This window comes from Odontesthes bonariensis, chromosome 11, assembly GCF_027942865.1.
Source record: "Odontesthes bonariensis isolate fOdoBon6 chromosome 11, fOdoBon6.hap1, whole genome shotgun sequence".
Classification (NCBI taxonomy): Eukaryota; Metazoa; Chordata; class Actinopteri; order Atheriniformes; family Atherinopsidae; genus Odontesthes; species Odontesthes bonariensis.
In genome coordinates, this window is record NC_134516.1 from 1,085,600 (window position 1) to 1,092,889 (window position 7,290).

Genomic DNA, 7,290 nt, shown 5'->3' on the forward strand with positions numbered 1-7,290 from the left:
TTTCCACATATTCCCTCACATGGACTCTGCCTTGTCGTGGCGTGGGGGCTTAAGTGCCATTGTGGTCCTGTGGACACTGGGGATGGGGTCTGGCCAGCTGGTCTACTACTGCCGTACAAAACAGTAGTAGACCAGCTGGCTAGACCCAATCCCCAGAGTCCACAGGACCACTAGGGCACGACTAAAGAGTCCAAATTGTTGCACAATCACATGTGTGGGTTTCACACACTCACAGTCTCCCAAATACTATGGGAGCCACATCCTGCGATATCTCACCAACGCCTTGGTGGTCCTGTGGAAACTGGGGTTGGGGTCTGGCCAGCTGGTCTACTACTGCCGTACCAAACAGCAGTAGACCAGCTGGCTAGACCCAATCCCCAGAGTCCACAGGACCACTAGGGCACGACCAAAGAGTCCAAATAGTTGCACAATCACATGTGTGGGTTTCCCACACTCACAGTCTCCCAAATACTATGGGAGCCACATCCTGCGATATCTCACCAACGCCTTGGTGGTCCTGTGGAAACTGGGTTTGGGGTCTGGCCAGCTGGTCTACTACTGCCGTACCAAACAGCAGTAGACCAGCTGGCCAGACCCAATCCCCAGAGTCCACAGGACCACTAGGGCACGACCAAAGAGTCCAAATAGTTGCACAATCACATGTGTGGGTTTCCCACACTCACAGTCTCCCAAATACTATGGGAGCCACATCCTGCGATATCTCACCAACGCCTTGGTGGTCCTGTGGACACTGGGGATGGGGTCTGGCCAGCTGGTCTACTACTGCCGTACCAAACAGCAGTAGACCAGCTGGCTAGACCCAATCCCCAGAGTCCACAGGACCACTAGGGCACGACCAAAGAGTCCAAATAGTTGCACAATCACATGTGTGGGTTTCACACACTCACAGTCTCCCAAATACTATGGGAGCCACATCCTGCGATATCTCACCAACGCCTTGGTGGTCCTGTGGACACTGGGGATGGGGTCTGGCCAGCTGGTCTACTACTGCCGTACCAAACAGCAGTAGACCAGCTGGCCAGACCCAATCCCCAGAGTCCACAGGACCACTAGGGCACGACCAAAGAGTCCAAATAGTTGCACAATCACATGTGTGGGTTTCCCACACACACAGTCTCCCAAATAGTATGGGAGCCACATCCTGCGATATCTCACCAACGCCTTGGTGGTCCTGTGGACACTGGGGATGGGGTCTGGCCAGCTGGTCTACTACTGCCGTACCAAACAGCAGTAGACCAGCTGGTTAGACCCAGAACCCAGAGTCCACAGGACCACTAGGGCACCACCAAAGAGTCCAAATAGTTGCACAATCATATGTGTGGGTTTCCCACACACAGTCTCCGAAATACAGGCTTGTCGGCCTTTCTTTCCGACGCCATGCCCACTTACTGTATGAAAGTGCCGTCGGACCTTATATGGTTGGACACATGAGGCCCTCAGCTATCCATAGACGTTGGTTTGATGCCTCTGGCACATTCCTACCAAAAGATATGAACTTCACATCTTTCCACAAAACCTAACCCAAAAAATAATTCCACCAAGTGCATTCCCATGCATGTCAGAGTCCTGTGTGTGTGTATGTGAGTGCGAGTGAGGCATCTTTTCAAGTGAGGATCTTGGTGGAGAACTTGGGCAGCCTACACAGGTGGAGCTCATCACCTCATCAGGGTGCTGGGAATAAAGGAGCGGCAGAGCCTTCACTCAGTGCTGGGTGATTAACCTTCACAGGTAGTCTCTCTGACCCTCTGTTGTAGCTTTCCTGTTAAAAGTTAATGACTATAATCACTGTTTAGGGTACTGAATCACAACTTTTTGGACAAAAGAACTTAGAAACTTTCCACCAAATGAGGTCCCATGTATTTCCTATGGGAAATACATTTTGTCAAAAGCATTTTTTTTTCAAAAAAAATCATGTCTCTAAAATGGGTACCACTCAACTCCAAATGACCTGAAACGTGCTCCAAACAACATTCCCCAGGGTCCCTTTTGGCTGTGGGACTTAGTAAAAAATCGCCTCTCATTCATTTCAATGCTGAAATGCTCAATTTCCGAAGGTCACTGAACATGGGCAAGTGAGGTGTCTACAGACTCGGGGGGGCCTGCTGAGCACGGGGAACCAACTCCCAGCTCGATACGACTTTCCCAGCCTGACCTGCACTTGGGCCAAAAATGAATGGGAGTCTAGGGCAGCCCTAGGAAGGGAGGGGCCTAGGACCACCAAACTTGGGGGACACCTGGGGGGCCCCCTGGGCACTATACACACCAAGTTTGGTCCAATGAGCACTTGTACTTTTTGAGTTATTTCGAGTGAGCAAATTTTTCACATAATGGGAGTCAATGACAGCTACATCATAGGAATAAGCCACACCCACCAAACTCGGTGGGCATGTAGGTACCCTCCCACAGTCTCTCTGTGCCAAGTTTGGTCTCCCTACCACTTATACTTTTTGAGTTATTTCGAGTGAGCAAATCCATTTTCTGGTTTTCATCCTATATCCCTAACCCCTAACCCTAACCCCTGTCAGCACAAATCAGCAGGGCAACACAGGGATTTGAACCCCGTCCCACAAGTGGGAGTACCAATACCATTGCCTTTTGCCTTTTTTAATGCTATATGACAAGGTAAAGCAAAACTTGCATTAAGAACAGCATGCTAATTTGTGTATGTTAACTGATGTTAACAGCCATTTATCTTCAATTTCAAATATACTTCGGTGGAAGTTAAATAAATGCCGTCTTAATGCAAGAAAACGAAACCTCTAAAAATAAACTATTTACAAAATGTTGTACAAGAAAATAAATAAAAAATCACAAAGACACTTACCTCAAATAATAATACTTACCAAACATAATTTCAGTGTAAAACATAACAACTAAGTCATCACCCTACTTACCACATACCCGAAAAGGAAGAAAAACCCAAGATTTGGGGTATTTTTTTTGGTTCCAAGATGGTTTTGTTTTTTTGTTTTTTGGTTCCTGGGAACAGAATTTTTTTTTTAACTATTTACAAAATGTTGTACAAGAAAACACATAAAAAAACCAAAGACACTTACCTTAAATAATAATACTTACCAAACATAATTTCAGTGTAAAACAAAAAAACTAAGTCATCACCCTACTTACCATATACCCGAAAAAGAAGAAAAACGCAAGAGTTGGTGTAATTTTTTTGGTTCCAAGATGGTTTTGTTTTTCTGTTTTTTTTTTTGGTTCCTGGGAACAGGATTTTTTTTAAAGTATTAACAAAATCTTGTACACATAACTATTTACCTTGGAATTACATCCTTACCTCCCTCGTTTAGATACTCTCTTCGTTTCTTTCTGAAGGCAAAGAATGTCCGGATCCTCATCTGGTTCTCCTCACACCACTTGAGATACGCATTGTATGCATCTCGGTGACCAATGGATTTGTCCACATTGAGGTAATCCAGTTCCATGGCTGACCACTTCAGCCTAACGTTGCCAGGGAGAACTCGTGTGGAAGACCACCCCGACTCCTCCACCTCCTCTGACTCCACCTCCGGCACCTCTGGCACCTGTTCTTTCTCATGGGGTGGGGGCTTTTTTCCTATGTCCATAGGAACTGGATTTCTAGGCATGTTTGGACGTACCTGGATGGAATGATGGATTTTCGAGAGCCGAAATGCTGTGACCTTCTCCAACAGGTCTCTACCGAGGATGAGTTTTTGCTGGAGACATGCCTGGCTCAAGGGCATCGTCTCAGAGAGAGTCCGCAAAACATCGTAATCGATGTAATCCCCGTTCATACGTAATGCCACGCAGCTGACGAATGTCAGCTGCTGAAGGCGATCCTCTCCTTCAAGATGGGGCATCCTACGTAGAACTTGTGGCAGCCACGGCATTCCATAGACCCGGTACTTCTCTAAATACCTACCGAAACAGAGCCGCTGGCGCTCAATTTCTGTAGCTATTTCGGCCGTGAGGCTGGCCATCCTTGCCTCCTCCGGTGGATCTGTTCCATCTGGGTGAACAACTTGGAAGCAGTTGGGCACCAACCTGACGCAGTATCTAGTGGTGGCATCCTTGAGACGCATCAAGGGAAAGAACTTGATATTAAGCTCCGCCAAACCCACCAGCAGGCATGCGGCCACGTCCTTACCAGCACCCTGAACGATGTCTTTCCCTCTGGAGAAGACGTGAGGGAAAGTGAAGCGCTGGACCGTTGCAAGTTGCTGCGCCAGGGTCTGTGCAGTGATGCTACCCGTCAACTTGCATCCCAGTGGCAGCGTCTTTCCCTGGAGAACATAGAGGGGGAGTGAAGAGGTGTCGTAAAGGTCTCCAATGATGACCCTCAGCATGGACGCTCCCAGTACCGAGGGTGCTGCTTCCAGGGTGTCAGTCAATGGAAACAGGCGCCGCACTCGGAACTGGAGCTGGGTGTTTGGTGTCCAGGTCTTGAGGGGAGGAGGGTTGTCCCCCTCCGCCGCGCTGTTAAAGTCGGCAAGGCCCAGGAATCCCCTTCTGTGGCTCAGGCTCCGTTCCCTCACCGTGCAGGTCCCCAGCGAGGCACTATAATGGGTATCAGAAGGGCTGAGTGGGTGACCATAGGCCAACTCCTCATAACCCAACTCAAGCTGGAAAGCCTGCCAGCTTGGCTTGAAGCCCCCTCTCCCACTGTGCTCAGTCAGGATTTGGGATAGTCCTTCTGCAAAGTAGTCGACTGTCTTCTTGACAACTCTCACCATGCCATCACCGACAAACGGCACCAGCAGAGGATGACTCTCGACGAGAGTTGCAAAGTTGCCAGTGTTGACAAATGTTGCAGCGGACAAGTGCCCTGGGATGGCTCCTGATCGTTCCCGATCCATCCATTTCCCGACGTACTCCAGTCGGGCGCCAAGCTGCGTCCCCATCTTGGTGGCCATGTCCTGGATGTAACTCAGGTACTTGAAGGCCTCGGTCGCCATGGACCCTTTGGTGGAAGGGTGCTGGAGGTCGCACAGGGTAACCATGCCACTGATCGGGTGGAAATACCTGCTGGGGAAACGGACGTGGGGTGACGGGGTGTAAAATTGAACGAATTTTACCTCAAGAAGCCCAGAGAAAATGCCAAAGATCCTTCTGTCAAGGGACACCGGCTTCCCCTTCAAAAGCGTCTGGGAATTCACAATGTCATGCATCCCCAAGCAGGTCCACATTTTACATGAATCCCTGGAAAGCAACGTCTGCAGTCCGTACCGGGACCACAGAAGTTGAACGGAGGGGTCTTTTGCCTCAACAGTTAGGGCAATGTGTAGGGACATTGCGCTGATCCGTTTTGTATCCACCCACGGCCTCAGATGGATGGTCCCATCCAACTTCTGGCCAAACCGGGTAATGGATGGAACCAAAACAATCGACACATGTGAGGCATTGACCCGGTCCACTGCCTTCTGGAGCACTTCGAATAAGAAGACCTGGTCCTGCTCCAAGACTTCAAACTTTGATGTCAATTTAAGGTTCTGCTTTGAGAAGGTGGGCCTCTTGAGCTCTTGCGGCGGGAGGAGCTGGAGCTGCTCCTGGAAGGCGAGAACAACATCCTGCAATGCAGTGATTGCAATCTGTCTGTAGCTCTTTTTGTCCAGGAGCATCTCATTCGGCTTTTTTGGGTCTTTCGGTAGAGCCGTCAGGTTCAAAAAATAGCCGCCGTCCACCAGCGCAATCACCACTCCCTGCATGTTCTGCATTGCCGTAAGGGCTTTTGGAGGCAGGTTCTGCAGGTCTACATGCTTCTTCAAGTAGACGAAGAAATCAGACATCTTGGTGGGCGTTGGAGGGAAGAATAAGAAATGCACTCCCCTGGTCAGTGCTGAAAGCTCAGAGAGCTCCATGACGATCCCGTCAATGTCATGGGAGAAAATGAGGTTCTCCCAGGGGTTCTCGATGACCGATGGGTGCAGATGCACTCTCACCGAAGTTGAATGGAGGAACTCCTCCAGCGTCTCATACTCACCAAAGGGCCGGGTAATGTTGTCGGTGTTCTCATGTCCAACAGCAAGGAAGTCTTCAGTCTCCTGAAAGTTTGCCTTTAAAATGCAGGTTTAGAACATTTTCAAGGAAAGAAACAATAAGCATTAGCATTAGCATTTCATTATAACCCACCAAATCAAGTTAGGTTCAGGCTATATTCAAGAAAAAAAAATTAGCATTACCATTAGCATTAGCATTAAGATTAACATTAGCATTAGCATTAGCATTTGGGTAAGCATTAGCATTAAGATTAGCATTAGCACTAGCATTAGCATTAGCACTAGCATTAGCATTAGCATGTCATTATAACCCACCAACTCAAGTTAGGTTCAGGACATATTCAAGAAAAACATTGGCATTAGCATTAGAATTGTCACTAGCATTAGCATGTCATTATTGTGTAAAAAGCAATGTATAACTTACCATTTTGAAGACACAAGGCTCACAGAGAGCCCCTTGACTGGTTTCCTCCTTTTATACTCACCGTTTTAGGAGAGAAAAAAGGCATTTGTTATTACAATATAACAAACCCACAACAAATATGATGCTTTTTAAAAAACCTATTTTAGACCATTAATTAAAAATAAGAAAAATGTATTTTCAACACATTTGTATTAGATAGACTCTTCTTTAATTTATAGTGTGAAAAAAAATTTTTTTTTTAAACATTATTTAGTGTTATGGTTAGGATTATGGTTGGGGTTAGTATAAGGGGCTGAGTGCCATTTTGGAAATCAATATTCATCACCCTTAACAGTGATTCATAGCTTCGAAACTTTGGCTACCCCCCCATTTTCGGGCACCCTGAATCTATCAATACTAATTAATAAGGGGTGGTAACTTCCGGTCCGGAGTTATTAGCCAATCACGTTAAAACGCCTATAACTCCAGAATGGAAGATCGTAGAGACATGGAGCTTAGTCAGGCGTGTTCAAAAGGGTCGAATTATGTCAGACAGAAGTCACTTCCGAGTCTCTAAGACCTTTCTTTCGGGAGTTATAGCAATTCAATATGCTTGTCACTGATTGGCCCATAACTCCGGAAGTGAATAAGTGAATGTCAAAAATCATGTCTCAAAAATGGGTACCAATCGACTCCAAATGGCCTGAAACGTGCTCCTAACAACTTTCCCCATGGTCATTTTTGGCTGTGGGACTAAGAAAAAATGAAAATCGCCTCCCATTCATGAAATGCTCAATTTCCGAAGGTCACTAAACATGGGCAAGTGAGGTGTCTACAGACTCGGGGGGACCTGCTGAGCACGGGGAACCAATAGCTCGATACGACCTTCCCAGC